The 17,385-nt window shown below is 42.1% G+C and overlaps 1 protein-coding gene across 2 annotated transcripts in view; it reads left to right on the top strand.

Moving 5' to 3' along the window:
- Positions 1-2,510: 2,510 nt before the first annotated feature.
- The window catches only part of iars1 (isoleucyl-tRNA synthetase 1), a 209,038-nt gene continuing 194,163 nt past the window's right edge, over positions 2,511-17,385 (top strand). Inside the window, exons 1-2 of one of the 2 annotated variants that reach the window (XM_063067568.1) lie at positions 2,512-2,811; positions 6,931-7,033. The gene's annotated coding sequence lies outside the window, so the exon portion shown is untranslated. Of the gene's footprint in view, positions 2,812-6,930; positions 7,034-17,385 lie in introns of both variants that reach the window. The other variant, XM_063067569.1, reaches the window with a different exon arrangement.

Below are 17,385 nucleotides of genomic sequence, written 5' to 3'. Positions count from 1 at the left end.
GCATGAACACATAACTAAATTCTTCAAGTCTTCCATGTCCCCAACCCATGTGTCTAACACCATAATAAATGCACAAACCAAAATACAATACAGATAGAAAATAAATACATGGCTCCTACAACCAATACTGATCTTTGTCTTGTCACACTCCCGTGAGCTGCTTTGAGAATTATTATTATTCTTGAAGATGCTATATTAATTTTGTTGCAATTTTGTTTTTATAATTGCCTACACAGATAAAAGCACAAAAGTGGCAAGGAGCAGGCAATAGGGCCACTCATGTCCGCTCCACCTTTCAATAAGAGCATGGCTGATCCAGTATCGACCACCAACACTACTTTTTTGCTCTCTCCCCATCTGCCTTAACGTTCTTGTATTTTAAATGTCTGTCAATGTCTGTTCTAAATACATTTGATGTTATTAGTTCCACAGTTCTCTGGAATAGAGAATTCTAAAGATTCAGGACCTTCTGGAGGAAGAAATTCCACCTTATTTCCATCTGAAATGGATGATCCTTTATTCTAGAACAATACATGCCTCTCCTTACACTATACGTCATCTAATCCAGGTAGCATCCTGGTGAACCTCTTATGCACCCTCTCCAAAGACTACACTTCTTCCCAATAAAGGGAGACCAGAACTGAATGCAATACTCGAGAGGGAGAATAATCAGAATTTTATAACGCTGCAACATTATCACACTTTTTTGTACATATCAATCTTTTTAATATATCCCAACATATGATTTGTTTTACATGTTGTTAAAGGTTATTGATATCATGGCTTTAACTTAAAGCTAATTGTAATTTCCAAATAGTTTTTTTTCCACTTTTTAAAAAATATTCCTTTGGAATTTAAAACCACCATGTTATGGTCTTTGGATTTAACTACATTGTGCATCATTTAGTACTTACCAGCTACATTCAAATCCACTTGTTTATTTTGTTTAACTTGGAGCATGCCACCTTAATTTGCACTACATTTGCACACTTGATCATTTTGTGTGTGACTCAATCATATGAACATATGATATCCTATTACACAATCATATGAACATATGATATCCTATTACAAACCCTGAACAGCCACATCATTTCTTGTATTACAAATAGCTGGCCTCCATGAACCTTCCAATTATGTTTGTATTGTAAGTTATTCTCACTGATTCCAGGTTTCATTTTTCAGCACAATTACTTATGTATGGACCATTAAAAATCATCTTAAAATTCAAATAGAAAGATTTGTACTTATACTTTGTCTTTCATGATCTAAAAGCTTCCCAAAGCACTTCACATTGCAGGCAATTAAATACTTTAGAAGTGGAATCACTGTTGCATATAGAATCAGAATCAGGTTTATTATCACTGACATATGTCATGAAATTTGTTAACTTAGCAGCAGCAGTTCATTGCAATATATAATATAGAAGAAAAGGGGAAATAAATAAATAAATAAATGCATTATATGTATATTGATAGAGTAAAATCATGCAAAAAAACAGAAATAATATATATTTTAAAAAGTTAGGTAGTGTTCATGCGTTCAATGGCCATTTAGGAATCGGATGGCAGAGGGAAAGGAGCTGTTCCTGAATTGCCCAGTGTGTGCCTTCAGGCTTCTGTACCTCCTACCTGGTGGTAACAGTGAGAAAAGGGAATGCCCTGCATGCTGGAGGTACTTAATAATGGATGCTGGCTTTCTGAGACCCCGCTCCCTGAAGACGTCCTGGGTACTTTGTAGGCTAGTACCCAAGATGGGGCTGACTAAATTTAAACCTTCTGCAGCTTCTTTCAGTCCTGTGCAGTAGCTGCCCATACCAGATAGTGATACAGCCTGTCAGAATGCTCTCCATGGTACATCTATAGTAGTTTTCGAGTGTATTTGTTGACATGCCAAATTGCTTCAAACTCCTAATAAAGTATAGCCGCTGTCTTGCCTTCTTTATGACTACATCAATGTGTTGAGACCAGGTTAGATCCTCAGAGATCTTGACACCCAGGAACTTGAAGCTGCTCACTCTCTCCACTTCTGATCCCTCTATGAGGATTGGTATGTGCTCCTTCGTTTTACCCTTCCTGAAGTCCACAATCAGCTCTTTCGTCTTACTGATGTTGAGTGCCAGGTTGTTGCTGTGGCACCATTTCACTAGTTGGCATATCTCACTCCTGTATGCCCTCAGCCAATTTATTCCCAGTTTGATCTCACAAGCAGAGGTGAAGGAAAAGATCAAGTACTCTATTTATGTTGATTATTGTGGAATGTGGCAGTTTGTGCATCAGAAGAACTACCTTTTACTTTCAATAATGTTGTAGAACTACCTTCTACTTCTTTCAATAAGGAGACATAGCTAAGATGGCGCTAACCGGCGGCTTCTTCAACCCCATCTACAGAAATGACTTAAATTCCTCTTTTTAATGTCTCTTTTTTTCCTTTTCACGGTGGTGCAGGTTCTGTCGAAGTCTGTTATCTGAAGCTGCACTCAAACCGTGGTTTTTCTCACTGGATGAGTTGCTGCTCCTGGAGCTCACCGACTGGCCATTTCCTGACATTCTCCAGGAGTGTGGAAAACACATCGCTCCAGGGCGCGTCCCTGCGGGCGACCGATTCCGTGCCGGAGTCGCCGGCTGAGGCGTTGCGGGAGAGGAAGATCACAGTTTCACACTGGCAGATGCAGCTGACTGGGGTCTCGACCTGAGCAGTCACACTCTCTTTCTCCCGATGGTGGGGAGAGTTTCCTGCCGATCCTTGAGTCGGACAATCTTGGAATAAGAAGCGAGGCGGCAGATTGGAACATCGGAACAGTGACTGCTTGTAAGTCTCCCCTTTCTCTGTGACACAGATGATACTTCTCTGTCCCGTGTGTGTAAGTGTGCGTGAGACACCGTCAGGTAAACTATAGTTTATGTTGACTGCAGATGATGGTCTCTCTTTCGGGGGCTTTGCTGTTGCGTGGTGGGTGCTGATGCTTTATGCCGAAATAGGTGGGGGTGGGGGGAGGTGGATGCGTTACTGTTGCTTGTGTGTGGTACGGGAGGGGGATTCTATTGTTTCTTCTGTCACTCATTCTTTGGGGGGGAAGTTCTCTTTTTTTCATGGATGCCTGCAAGGAGTAAGAATTTCAGGTTGTATACCTTCTCCAATATTAAAATAGAACCATTTGGTGCTTAGCCCCAACGGTGATAAATGACAAGAATTTGAAATTGAGGAGTGGATAGATTATCTCATGCTCATGTCATGAAGATAGAATGATTATTGATATTTTCAAATGCCTCTAACTCTCCAGTTATATCTATACTGTCTTGATTCGCATAACTAAGGAAGGTTTAAAAATTCCATATCCATCTTTAAACATATTTTGTACTTGTGTACAAGTTGCAAACGTTATCACCTATCCGTATGCCACTGATTCCTGTGTAAGCTCTTCCTCACACATTAGGTTTTGCATTCAGAAGTTGTTCCACCTCAGAATCAGAATCAGGTTTAATATCACTGGAGTATGTGTTGAAATTTGTTGTTTTGCAGCAGCAGTACAGTGCAAATGTAATAATAAAAACTATAAATTGTAGTAAGTATCTAAAAATAAATATGCAAAAAGAAGGAGAAAGAATACAGAGCTGGTGTTTATGGGTTCATTACCCATTCAGAAAGGGTAGAAGCTTATCCTGAAATGTTGAAAGTGTGTCTTTGGGCTCCTGTACCTTTTTCTTGATGGTAGCAACGAGAAGAGAGCATGCCCTGGGTGATGGAGTTTGTTAGTGATTGATGCCACCGATTTGAGGTAATTTATTTTGGAGGGATCAAAGAGGCTAGAACTGACAGATGGATAGTAGAGCCCTGCGAGGCACTGAAGAGGTGATTAACCTTGACGCACATGGATCCCCGTGTGGGCCTCTGCAGCCAAAACAGACGCTGCTCTAACACAGACTGAAGCAAGACTTTCCAGGAGCAGATCCACGGTCTCACGAGACTAACGGATGCCACCATTTATTATTACATGGATCCCTTAAGATGGCAGCAAAAGTACAGAAGGTGGTGAAGAAAGCTTATGGTTTATTAGTCTTCATAAGCCAGGCATAAAATTTTTAAAAAAGCAGGGAGGTAGCGATATTTCATAAAACGTTGATTAGGCCAAAGCACTAGACATATTTTGTACTGCAGGAAGCTTGAAATGAAAGAGAAGATCAGTAGCTTAGGTTGGCTGCTTGTTTGTACGGGTTGTTTGCCAAGTTTGGAGGTTACGTTGCAAACATTTCGGCACCAGTAAAGGTGACATCATCAGTGCACAATTGAGTCTTGTTTCTGCAGAGTGCTCGCATTTATATTGGTCTGACTTAATTGTGCTGATTGGCTGGCTGTTGCATTGGCTGCTAGTCCCTGCTGGGTCCCGGCCAGCCGGGTAGCTGAGTGATCTCTGCCGGGCCATATTCCTGGTTATCAGTTGTTGTGGGCACTGGTTCCTTGCTTCTAGCTTGATTCTTACTGGAAGGCTCTATTAACAAGCATATTGAACTGGATGCAATTTATGAACCTATGCATCTGCGGGATCAAAGCTGAAGAGTGAGCCACGGACGCCCAAGGAACTAACGCACAAAGTTCCCACCTGCTTCAAAAGGGCAATAATCATATCGGTACCCAAGAAGGGCAGAGTGAGATGCTTTAATGACTTTAGTCCACTAGCACTCTTATCTGCCGTGATGAAGCACTTTCAGAGGTTGATTATTGTTAGAATCAGCTCCTGTTTTAGCAAGGGCCTGGACCCACTGCCATTTGCCTATCACCATAGTAGGTCTACAGCAAATACGGTCTCATTGGCTCTTCACGCAGCCTTGGATCACCTGGACAATACTAATACCTATGTCAAGCTGCTGTTTATTGACTACAGATCAATCTTTTAAACAACCATTCCTACAGGTCCAATCGAAAAGCTCCAAAACCCGGATTTCTTTGCCTTCCTCTGCAACTGGATCCTTGGCTCCCTCACTGGAAGACCACAACCCGTGCAGATCAGAAATAACATCTCCACCTCACTGATAGTCACACTGGTGCACCTCAGGGATGGGTACTTAGCCCACTGCTCTCCTCTCTCTGTACCCATGACTGTGTGGCTAGGCACAACTCAAATGCCATCTATAAATTTGCCGATGACCATCGTTGGCAGAATTTCAGATGGTGATATAATCGGCTAGTTGAGTGGCGTTGCAGCGACAAGCTTGCACTCAGCATCACTAAGACCAAAGAATTGATTGACTTCAGAAAGAGAAAGACAAGGGAACACACACCAATCCTCATAGAGGGATCAGAGATGTAAAGAGTGAGCAATTTCAAGTTCCTTGGTGTCAACATCTGAGGATCTATCCTGGGCCCAACTTATCAACGCAGTTCAAAGAGGGCACAACAGTGGCTATATTTCATTAAGTGTGAGGACACTTGGTATGTCACCAAACACACTTGCAACTTTCTACAGAGCATTCTAACTGGCTGCATCACCATCTGGCACTGCACAGGATCGAAATAAGCTGCAGAAAATTGTACAATCAGCTCCATCACGGACACTAGACTCCTCAGCATCCAGGACATCTTCAAGGTGCGATGCCTTAAAAAGGGCGTCATCCATCATTAAGGACCCCTCATCACCCAGGACACGCCCTCCTCGCACTGCTGTCATCAAGGAGGAGGTACAGGAGCCTGAAGGCACACACTCAATGATTCTGGTACAGCTTCTTCTCCTCTGCCATCAGATTACTGAATGGGCATTGAACCCTTGAACACTACCTCACTACATTTTTGCACGACTCACTTAATTTGAATGAAAACGTCTCATATCTAACCTATCATACCCCCTAAGTTTCACTCAGATCAGCCGTCACTCTACAAAACCCTAAAGGATACAAGCCTAAAACACTTGGTCTCTCTTGACTGGACTCCCCTCTCATCTCAGCAATTAGTCCGCTGAATCTCTCTTGGACTGCCTCCAGTTCAGTTACATTCTTTCTTAGATAAGGAGGCCAAAATTGTTCAAAGTTTGGTCTCACCAGCTTACCTATTTCTGCACTCCAATCCTCTTGCAAAAAAAAAAATCCAAAATGCCATTTGCATTTATATCCAGTCTCTACACTTTGCCCGTCAACTCTGTAATTGAAACCCAGGATCATGTAGATCCCTCTGGACATTTGCAGTCTCCCTGCACTTAGAATTTGCATTTTTAGTTTTATTACTTCACATTTCCTCACATTAAATTCCATTTGCCAAGTTTTGCCAATCACTAAATCTATCTCGCCAACACGAGGAATTCTGCAGATGCTGGAAATTCAAGCAACACACATCAAAGTTGCCGGTGAACGCAGCAGGCCAGGCAGCATCTCTAGGAAGAGGTACTTCGACGTTTCAGGCCGAAACCCTTCGACTAGTCCTGATGAAGGGTCTCGGCCCGAAATGTTGACTGTACCTCTTCCTAGAGATGCTGCCTGGCCTGCTGTGTTCACCAGCAACTTTGATGTGTGTTGCACTAAATCTATCTATAGCCTATCACTGGGTTGCAATACCTTCATCACGATATGTCTTTCCACCTATTTTCGTGCCTTCAGTAAACTTGGACACCTTACTTTTCGCCCTCGCCTGCAGGTCATTAATAGAAATACAGATAATTGAGATCCAAGAATTTGTCACAAGCTACATCTCATATTTAAAACGTTTTTACACACCCACAATATTAAAAAAAAATGTCTAAAGCAGTAGTTGAATTGCTAAAGCACAGCAAATTACCACCAAATGCGGATAAAAGAACTGAGGAATACTTGGGCGTCGGCGCGACGCGACGCGATGGGCCGAAGAACCTATTTCTCTGCTGAATGATCGATTCTCCGTCGACCAAAGGCTGTTCAACAATTAACCAATTGGAGATGAATATTCTTCAACGTGTCTGTTCCTTAGTTACAGGACATAGCCAATGAGAACAGGGGTTATTGTCGGGCCGCCTCGCATTGGTCAGATGATGGGGCGCCGGCTCTGAGCGGCGGTGGAAGCTGAGCAGCCGGTGAGTGGGGCCGCGTTGATGGAAATGCGGGGCATTCGGGTTATCCTTTCCGTCAGTCGGTGATCGGACGTTGTTCTCCCTCCGACGCAGTGAGCACTCTCCATGTGCGTCGCTGCACTTCACTGACCAAGCAAGGCGTGCTGGAGCCGACTGACGGGATCAAGCATGACATCCCGCCGGCTCCACGCAGCCAGGCCTTCTTTCCCTTTCCCCTCTGTATGAAGAAACGCTTAAGTCGCCGCATTTCTGCATTACCGATCACGGGGCCCTTCCCCAAACCTCCTTTCACGTTGTCCCCGATCCGCCTACATTCGCCTTTATGCTACTGTATCTGGAGAGGCTTGGTTGTACTGCAGGTGTGCCCCAAAGAATTTTTGTCTCTACCTTAATCTTTAATTTTTCTGATACATTTACAGCGCACTTCAAGTATACGTTTGCATGTTCTAGTTTTTAAAATTTCTCTTAAGGTTTCGTAGACCCTGCGGTCATTAGGCAGATATTGCATCAGCCTATAATGGTGATGCTACGTGATTACCTGAAGGGCTACCGTAAATGGAAAATTATAAGTTCTTTGTAAATTGCATCATAACCAGAAATACACCATCAAATCGAATCTATATCCTTTACTTTATTCTACTTCTTTGCGTTCATGATTTAGTCCTGCATATGAGTAAAGCTGAATTGGTTCGTTTTGGATACCAGTTGGATTGCATATTTTGTAAACTGTGATGTTCCACAAGTGATTATTTTCATTTTAGAAATGTGGGAATGATTTCTGAACGGACGTGTTATATGGTTATAGTAACAGCATTTTGCTTTCGTTTTCACAAACCACTATAGTGAAGTTCATGTTTTTGTGTGTTGTTCAGGATTATGTTCCTGATTTGTGTCTTATACAAACATATTTAGTTAAATTAACATACTTGTAAAGAAAAAACAACTAGTGTAATCTAATTTGGGAGAATCTTGTGAGATCTTAATGAAGTCTTTTTGTCGGTATCAAGAATTTTGTTCAGCAATTTATTCACATCAATTTAGCATTTCTTTCAATTAACAGATGTTCATTACTTGTGATTCAGACCATGCTTAACTGTGGCAGTTGTGTTTAGTCACCCAAGTGAGAATATTGGCAATTTATTTAGCTTTAGAGAGGAGAACTTTATGAGATGCGATCTCACTGGCTCTTCACTAAACCCTGGAGTAAGGAGACAGCAAAGGTGCATACGTCAGGTTGCTCTTTATCAATTACAGCTCAACATTCAATACCATCATCCCCTCTAAACTAATCAATAAGCTTCAAGACCTTGGCCTCCACACCTCCTTGTGCAATTGGATCCCTGATTTCCTCACTTGCAGACTCCAATCAGTTCGGATTGGCAAAACCATCTCCTATATGGTCTCCACCAGCACAGGTGCACCACAAGGCTGTGTGCTTAGCCCCCTGCCCTGCTCGCTTTACACTTATGGCTATGTGGCTAAGCACAGCTCCAATGCTATATTCAAGTTTGCTGATGACATCACTGATGTAGGCCAAATCAAAGGTGGTGATGAATCAGGATGTGGGGAGGGAGATTGGAAATCTGGCTGTGTGGTGTGTAACAACAACCTCTTAATGTCGACAAGACCAGGGAGCTGATTATTGACTTCAGGAGGAGAAAGCTGGAGATCGGTGAGGCAGTCCACACTGGAGGGTCAGAAACTTGAACTTCCTCGGTGTTATTATTTCAGAGGACCTGTCCTGGGCCTGCTATGCAAGTGCAATTACAAAGAAAGCCCAGCAGTGTCACTACTTGGATGTTTTCAAAGATTGGGCGTGATATCTAAAACTTAAGGTCAAGACAGTGCTAGCATATAACGTGCCCTTGGTCAACATCTTCCAGATAGCAAAAAAAAAAGCTTTTTACTCCTGTTTTTCACCTTAAATGTGTTTCTGGGACTGTTAGTCCATGATTTATAGCTTGGAGATTATTTGGATGATCTAGCACCTTGCTGTCTTCCAGAAGGTTCCAGGAAGTGAAAGTGTACTCAGATGTTTGACTCCATTTCACTATTTAAAGTGTCCATTAATCATCGATTAAAGCATCGAGGAAGACTGAGAGATTGAGGTGAATGTAGGAGGCAGGAGTTTCAGTGCCAACTACCTGCTTTTTAATTGCTGCCAGAGAAGGATTCAGTGAGAGGCTTATCGCTGTGTGGCTCACTGTGGCAGGTGGGTAGGCCTCTCTGCCTCATGTGGTGTCCCTCTCTTTCTATGAATGTTGGTGATATTGTAGGCTGGTATCGTGGTTCTTTGTTTATGGATTGGACTATTGCGTTTATGGACTGTGGACTTTTTCCAGACATGTTTTTTAGATTCTTTATTTTTTTAATTGCCTCTTTCCTTTTCAGTTTTGCTATGCGAGGGGAGGATGTTTGGGGGTTGATGTTATGTTTTTTGTGTGGGAGAAGGGTTGTTTTTTGGGGGGTTGATGTTCCTGTTCTGTTTTGTATGGGGGGGGGAGGGAGGTTTTGAGGGGTTGATGATAGAGATTTCATTTTTTTTTTGTACAAAGAGGGTGGATTTGATGTTTCCCTGAATGACTTTCATGTTCTTAGTTTCATGGCCATCTGGAGAAATACAAATTTCAGAGCTGTATATGGATACATGCTTTGATAATAAATGAACCTTTGAACTTTGACAATCTTCTATAGACGTGTGATGGAGAGTATATTGACTGGCTGCATCACAGCCTGGTATGGAAACACCAATGTCCTCGAATGAAAAATCCTCCAAAAAGTAGTGGATACAGTGCAGTCAATTAAGGGTAAGGCTTTCCCCTCTGTTGAGCACATCTACATGAAACATTGTCACAGGAAAGCAACATCCATCATCAGAGACTCCCACCATCCAGGACAAGCTCCCTTCTTGATTCTGCCATTAGGAAGATAGTACAGGAGCCTTAGGATTCACACTACCAGGTTCAGGAATAGTTATTACCTGTCAACCATCAGGCTCTTGAACCAAAAGGGATAAATTCACTCAACTTCATTTCATCATTGAAATGTTCCCACAACCTAAGTATTCATTTTCAAGGACTCTTCATCTCATGTTCTCGATATTTATTATTTATTTATTTATTTATTCTATTTGTATTTGCACAGATGGTGTCTTTTGCACACTTTTAATGCCCAAGTTGGTGTGGTCCTTCATTGATTCTGTTATGGATTTATTGACTATGCCCGCAAGAAGATGAATCTCAGGGTTTGCATATAGTAACATATATATACTTTAATAATAAGTTTACTTTGAACGTTGGTGTATGAGTGGAAGGTCCTGCATGCAGAGCATATAGGAACACAGAAGAAGGTCGTTGGTTTGTATGATGATAGAACATATTGAATCTTTGTGTAATGGTTGTAGACATAGGCATATTTCAAAGTGTATCATATGGTGTATCCCTTAAGGATCACCTGAAATGGCTTTCTTGGACAGTATTTTCTAGTTTGTTGCTGCTAATTTGAGTTGTTCAATGAAGTAGAATTCAAAGCTTTTAAAATGAAGAGATGATGAACATTTAAGATAAAGGAAGTTGCTCAGTAATGATATTGCAGTGTTGGTATGGAATTATATTTGGATTACACTAGCTAAGAATCTGAAAATATATTTTTTCAGTGATATAAATCATAAATTGCACATGAAACTTTTGCCTAGCTCAGACCCACCAAATTAAAATGCAGCTATTTTGACTTTTCGCCTGTTTTAGTGCTTTATGCACAAGTTCCACAACAGTTCCTCTGTGGAGAGAGATACCTGGGGGCAGAACAAAAGGAGTGATGTTGTTGAAAAACGCTAACTGTTGTTTGTAATCCCTTGCCGCTGAGTTGTGTGTACCATAAGCTTTGCGCTGCATCTTATTTTTATGCACTTCAAACTGCTCCAATGTAATGTTCCCATAAATCTGTTTTTCCATTAGCAATGTGTTCTGTCACTCAGTGCTTCGGATTTCTAAGGAGCGTTTTGTCTTGTGGGCTTCACTTCAGTCCTTTACTGCATTTGCTCTTCTCTCTGTTCCCTGGAAAATACAGTTCATACATTCAGATCAACGTTCATGATGTCTGATCAGTATCCTACACCTTCTCCAGGTTTCTTAAAACCCGTCCTCTGATTACACTTTGATATTTCTCTCTGTGGTTTAGCTTCAGATTCATGCTTCCAAAGGGGTTTGAATTTATTGGTTAGGATTTTGTTGCCTGGACTATAAATACTGTCTTCAGTCAGATGTAGATTGGAATTTATGGAAATTGACATTGTTTCTAAATGTCACTGAAGGGAAGCATGATGTCACGGAGGGATGGGTGATGAAGATGAGGAAATAGGTGATCTTTGAGTCAAGAGACAACTGGCCACAAATGGCAATCATATCTTTAGTGGCATACTGCTTGAGCTTCCTTCATTTCCTCAAAACCCACCTCTTCAACTACTCTTTTGTAACAATAATAATTCTAAAATCAATGCTTTTTTTCTTGTCTGTGATGCATCTTTGGGTGTTGTTGCCTTCTATAAGAATGTCATCATTCCTGTTGTTCTACAGTCAGTACTCTATGTATAACAAAGAAAAGCAAAATGAATCTTTGAGTCATACGGAATCAGAATCAGCTTTATTATCACCGGCATGTGAGTGAAATTTGTGAGCTTAGCAGCAGCAGTTCAATGCAATACATAATCTAGAAGGGAGAAAAAAATTAATAAAATAAAAAAAATAAACAAGTAAATCAATTCCAGAATACGAGCATTGAATGGATTAAAAAAACAGAAATACTGTATATTAAAAGAAGTGATGTAGTGTCCAAGGATTCAACGTCCATTTAGGAATCGGATGGCAGAGGGGAAGAAGCTGTTCCTGAATCGCTGAGTGTGTGTCTTCAGGCTTCTGTACCTCCTACCTGATGGTAACAGTGAGAAAAGGGCTTGGCCTCGGTGCTGAAGGGTCCTTAATAACAGATGCAGCCTTTCTGAGACACCGCTCCCTGAAGATGTCCTGGGTACTTTGTAGGCTAGTACCCAAGATGGAACTGACTAGATTTACAACCCTCTGCAGCTTCTTTCAGTCCTGTGCAGTAGTTCTCCCCCCCCCCCCCATACCAGGCAGTGATGTAGCCTGTCAGAATGCTCTCCACTGTACAACTATAGAAGCTTTTGAGTGTATTTATTGACATGCCAAATCTCTTCAAACTCCTAATGAAGTATAGCCGCTGTCTTGCCTTCTTTATGACTACATTAATATGTTGGGACCAGGTTAGATCCTCAGAGATCTTGACACCCAGGAACTTTACTTTATTGTTGCCAAGCAATTGATACTAGAGTGTACAATCATCACAGCGATATTTGATTCTGCGCTTCTCACTCCCTTGATTACAAATCGATAGTAAATATTAAAAATTTAGATTATAAATCATAAATAGAAAAGGGAAAGTAAGGTAGTGCAAAAAAACCGAGAGGCAGGTCTGGATATTTGGAGGGTATGGCCCAGATCCAGGTCAGGGTCCGTTCAGCATTCTTATCACAGTTGGAAAGAAGCTGTTCCCAAATCTGGCCGTACGAGTCTTCAAGCTCCTGAACCTTCTCCTGGAGGGAAGAGGGACGAAAAGTGTGTTGGCTGGGTAGGTCGTGTCCTTGATTATCCTGGCAGCACTGCTCCGACAGCGTGCGTTGTAAAGTGAGTCCAAGGACGGAAGATTGGTTTGTGTGATGTGCTGGGCTGTGTTCATGATCTTCTGTAGCATCTTCCGGTCTTCGACAGGACAGCTTCCTTACTAGGTTGTGATGCACCCTAGAAGAGTGCTTTCTACGGTGCATCTATAAAAATTAGTGAGGGTTTTAGGGGACAAGCCAAATTTCTTTAGCTTTCTCAGGAAGTAAAGGCGCTGGTGGGCCTTCTTGGCAGTGAATTCTGCTTGGTTGGACCAAATCAGGTCATTTGTGATATTGACCCCGAGGAACTTAAAGCTTTTGACCTGTTCCACTTGCGCACCACCGATGTAAATTGGGTCGTGCGGTCCGCTACTCCTTCTGAAGTCAACAACCAATTCTTTCGTCTTGCTGACGTTGAGGGATAGGTTATTGTCTACACACCATGCCACCAGGTCCTTAATTTCCTCTCTGTACTCAAACTCATCATTACCTGGGATAAGGCCTACAATTGTTGCATCATCAGCAAACTTATATATTGAGTTCGATGGAAACTTGGCTGCACAATCATGGGTGTACAGTGAGTACAGCAGGGGGCTGAGTACACAGCCTTGTGGGGCACCGGTGCTTAGAGTGATTGTAGAGGAGAGCTGGTCCCCTATTTTTACAGCCTGGGTCCTGCCTGTGAGGAAGTTGAAGATCCAGCTGCAGATCTGAGTGCTAAGGCCCAGGTTCCGGAGCTTAGGAATCAGTTTATTTGGAACCATGGTATTAAAGGCAGAGCTGTAGTCAATGAAAAGGAGCCTTACGTATGTGTCTTTGTTCTCCAGGTGTTCTAAGGAGGAATGTAGGGCCAGAGAGATGGCATCTGCCGTTGACCTGTTGCTCCAGTAGGCGAATTGCAAAGCGTCGAGGTTGACCGGTAGGCTGTGGTTGATGTGTGCCAAAACCAATCTCTCGAAGCACTTCCTAGCAATTGATGTTAGAGCCACAGGTCGATAGTCATTCAGGCATGTCACCTTGCTCTTCTTCGGCACTGGGATTATTGCCTTCTTAAAACAGGAGGGGATCTTAGACTGAAGCAAGGAGCAGTTGAAGATGTCAGCAAATGCTCCAGCTAGCTCACTTGCACAGGCCCGGAGAACCCGTCCTGGGACACCATCTGGTCCCGTCACCTTCCTTGGATTTATCTTCAGGAAGGCCCTTCTAACATCCTCCTCGGAGACGATGAATCTTGATGCCACCAGGTCCGGTTCATCCGGAGGGAGCGGGACGCTCCTCTTCTGTTCGAATCTTGTGTAGAATACGTTAAGTTCGTCAGGAAGAGAAGAGCCACAGTTATTGATATTCCCAGCCTTTTCTTTGTGCCCAATGATCTCATTTAGACTCTGCCAAAGTCTACCGGCATCCCTCTGGTTAGCTTGGGCTTCCAACTTGGCTCAATATTGCCTATTGGCGCCCTTAATGGCTTTCCGGAGTTCACACCTGGATTCCTGAATGCCTGAACTTGAAGCTGCTCACTCTCTCCACTTCTGATCCCTCTATGAGGATTGGTATGTGTTCCTTCGTCTTACCCTTCCTGAAGTCCACAATCAGCTCTTTCATCTTACTGACGTTGAGTGCCAGGTTGTTGCTGAGGCACCATTCCACTAGTTGGCAAATCTCACTCCTGTATGCCCTCTCGTCACCACCTGAGATTCTACAATGGTTGTCTCATCAGCAAATTTATAGATGGTATTTTGAGCTATGCCTAGCCACAACTGTAGGTTCTTCTTAATGTTCCTTGAAACTTTACAGTAAAGATGATGCATTTTGGTTTTCAGATGTCACTGATGGTAAGTTTTATATTAAACAGCTCAAAATGAGATACTCGATTTTTCTTTTCTCCCCCACCCTTGCAGGTACCGCAAGCAATTAGGAAGGCAAACTGTATGTTGACCTATATTGCAAGAGGATTTGAATACAATAATGTCTATAATGTCTTCCTGCAGTTACTCTTTTTAGCTATTCTGACTGCAAATTCCAAACTTGACCTCTACCACCCTGAAATACAATGTATTCTGCTTAATTGGGCGACAGGTTAATCAAGGCAGCCACTTATTTGGGACAATTCTAAAAGAACAAAAACTAATTGAGAAAATAGCAGCGATTTTCTTCATTTATTTGGGACACTGATGTTTATTTGGGACAGGAGACTGTTTCTGAACAGTTCCTAACTAGCGTTAAACATGTGCACTTGTGTGGCTGTTAGACAATACCCTGTGCTCAAAGCAAACTATTTTTAAATAACATCATTTGTGTGTTTTTGTGTCAAAAGCAGCAATTTTTGTCACTGATGGTTGGCAGAAATGAGCAGTAAAACAATTCAGTGTTTTACTCACTGCATTTTAAAGCATCCTGACTTGGCGATGCCAGAAACAGCCAGGCGAGAGAATGAAACAACTTGACTACTTCATTTTCGGATCTACAAAGAATTTGAAGATATCAACAATCACTTTGAATGTTACAATTAGAATGAAGAGTTGGAGGATGCAATTGTTGAAGGCATTGTTTGAAAACAGTCCATTATCTACACTAGGTGCCTGCGCTGATTTTGTTCATTTACAGTCAAAAGACCGTTGCAGCACATGGTCTTCCTTCGTTGATAACAATTAGGAACAAATACAATTTTATAGTACTGCAATAGTATTGATAATAGAAACACAGAAAACCTACAGCACAATATACAGGCCCTTCGCCCACAAGTCTGTGCCGAACATGTCCCTACCTTAGAACTACCTAGGCTTACCCATAGCTCTCTATTTTTCTAAGCTCCACGTACCTATCCAGGAGTCTCTTAAAAGACCCTATCGTTTCCGCCTCCACCACCGTTGCTGGCAGCCAAATTGCATGCACTCATCACTCTCTGGTTAAAAAAACTTATCCCTGACATCTCCTCTGTACCTACTTCCAAGCACCCTAAAACTGTGCCCTCTCTTGCTAGCCGTTTCAGCCCTGGGAAAAAGCCTCTGACTATCCACACGATCAATGCCTCTCATTATCTTGTACACCTCTATCAGGTCACCTCTCATCCTCCATCGGTTCAAGGAGAAAAGCCCAAGTTGACTCAATAAGGCATGCTCTCAATCCAGACAACATATTTGTAAATCTCCTCTGCACCCTTTCTATGGTTTCCACGTCCTTCCTGTAGTGAGGTGATCAGAACTGAGCACAGTATTCCAAGTGGGGTCTGACCAGGGTCCTATATAACTGCAACATTACCTCTCGGCTCTTAAACTCAATCCCACGGTTGATGAAGGCCAATGCACCATATGCCTTCTTAACCACAGAGTCAACCTGCATAGCAGCTTTGAGCGTTCTATGGACTCGGACCCCAAGATCCCTCTGATCCTCCACTGCCAAGAGTCTGACCATTAATGCTATATTCTGCTATCATATCTGACCTACCAAAATGAACTACCTCACACTTATCTGGGTTGAACTTCATCTGCCACTTCTCAGCCCAGTTTTGCATCTTATCAATGGCCCGCTGTAACCTCTGACAGTCCTCCATACTATCCACAACACCTTTGTGTCATCAGCAAATTTACTAACCCATCCCTCCACTTACTCATCGAGGTCATTTATAAAAATCACAAAGAGTACAGGTCCCAGAACAGATCCCTGAGGCACACCACTGGCGACTGAAACAGAATATGACCCGCCTACAACCGCACTGCCTTCTGTGGGCAAGCTAGTTCTGGATCCACAAAGCGAGGTCCCCTTGGATCCCATGCCTCCTTACTTTCTCAATAAGCCTTGCATTAGGTACCTTGACAAATGCCTGGCTGAAATCCATATACACTACATCTACTGCTCTACCTTCATCAATGTGTTTAGTCACAAACTCAATAAATTCAATCAGGCTTGTAAGGCATGACCTGCCTTTGACAAAGCTATGCTGACTATTCCTAATCATATTATGTCTCTCCAAATGTTCATAAATCCTGCCTGTCAGGATCTTCTCCATCAATGATTGCATTTTGTTAAAGAAAGTAACATATTGAGTAATAGATCACTTTTTCAAATAAGTTAATTATTTTGTAGATTAATAGCTCAGTGAATGATTAAACAAAGACAACAAAGGGAACATGAAAAGCCTGTAGCAGGATCCGGACCAGCTGGAAAAACTGGCTGAAAAATGGCAGATGGAATTTAAGAAAGACAAATATGAGGTGTTGCACTTTGGGACGATAACCAGGGGACATCTTATATGGTAAGTGGTCTGGGACAAAGGAGTGCAGTGGAACAGAGAGATCTGGAAATACAGATCCATAATTCCTCAAAGTGACGTCACAGGTAGATAAGAGCACATTGGTTTTCTTAAATTAATGTATTCAGTCCAGGAGCTGTTGAAATTAGAGAAGACGTTGCTGATGCCCAATTTGGAGTATTGTCTGCAATTTTGGTCACCTACCTACCGCAAGGATGTAAATAATGTTGAAAGACTTAAGTGGAAAAAAATTACAAACCCCATTTCCAGAAAAGTTGGGATATTTTCTAAAATGCAATAAAAACAAGTCTGTGATATGTTAATTCACGGGAACCTTTACTTAACTGACAGAAGTACAAAGAAAAGATTTTCAATAGTTTTACTGACCAACTTAACTGTATTTTGTAAACGTACACAAATTTAGAACTTGAT

The sequence above is a fragment of the Mobula hypostoma genome, chromosome 15 (genome assembly GCF_963921235.1).
Source record: "Mobula hypostoma chromosome 15, sMobHyp1.1, whole genome shotgun sequence".
Lineage (NCBI taxonomy): Eukaryota > Metazoa > Chordata > Chondrichthyes > Myliobatiformes > Myliobatidae > Mobula > Mobula hypostoma.
The sequence above is the reverse complement of the archived record's forward strand: the minus strand, read 5'-3'. Positions and strand labels throughout refer to the sequence as shown.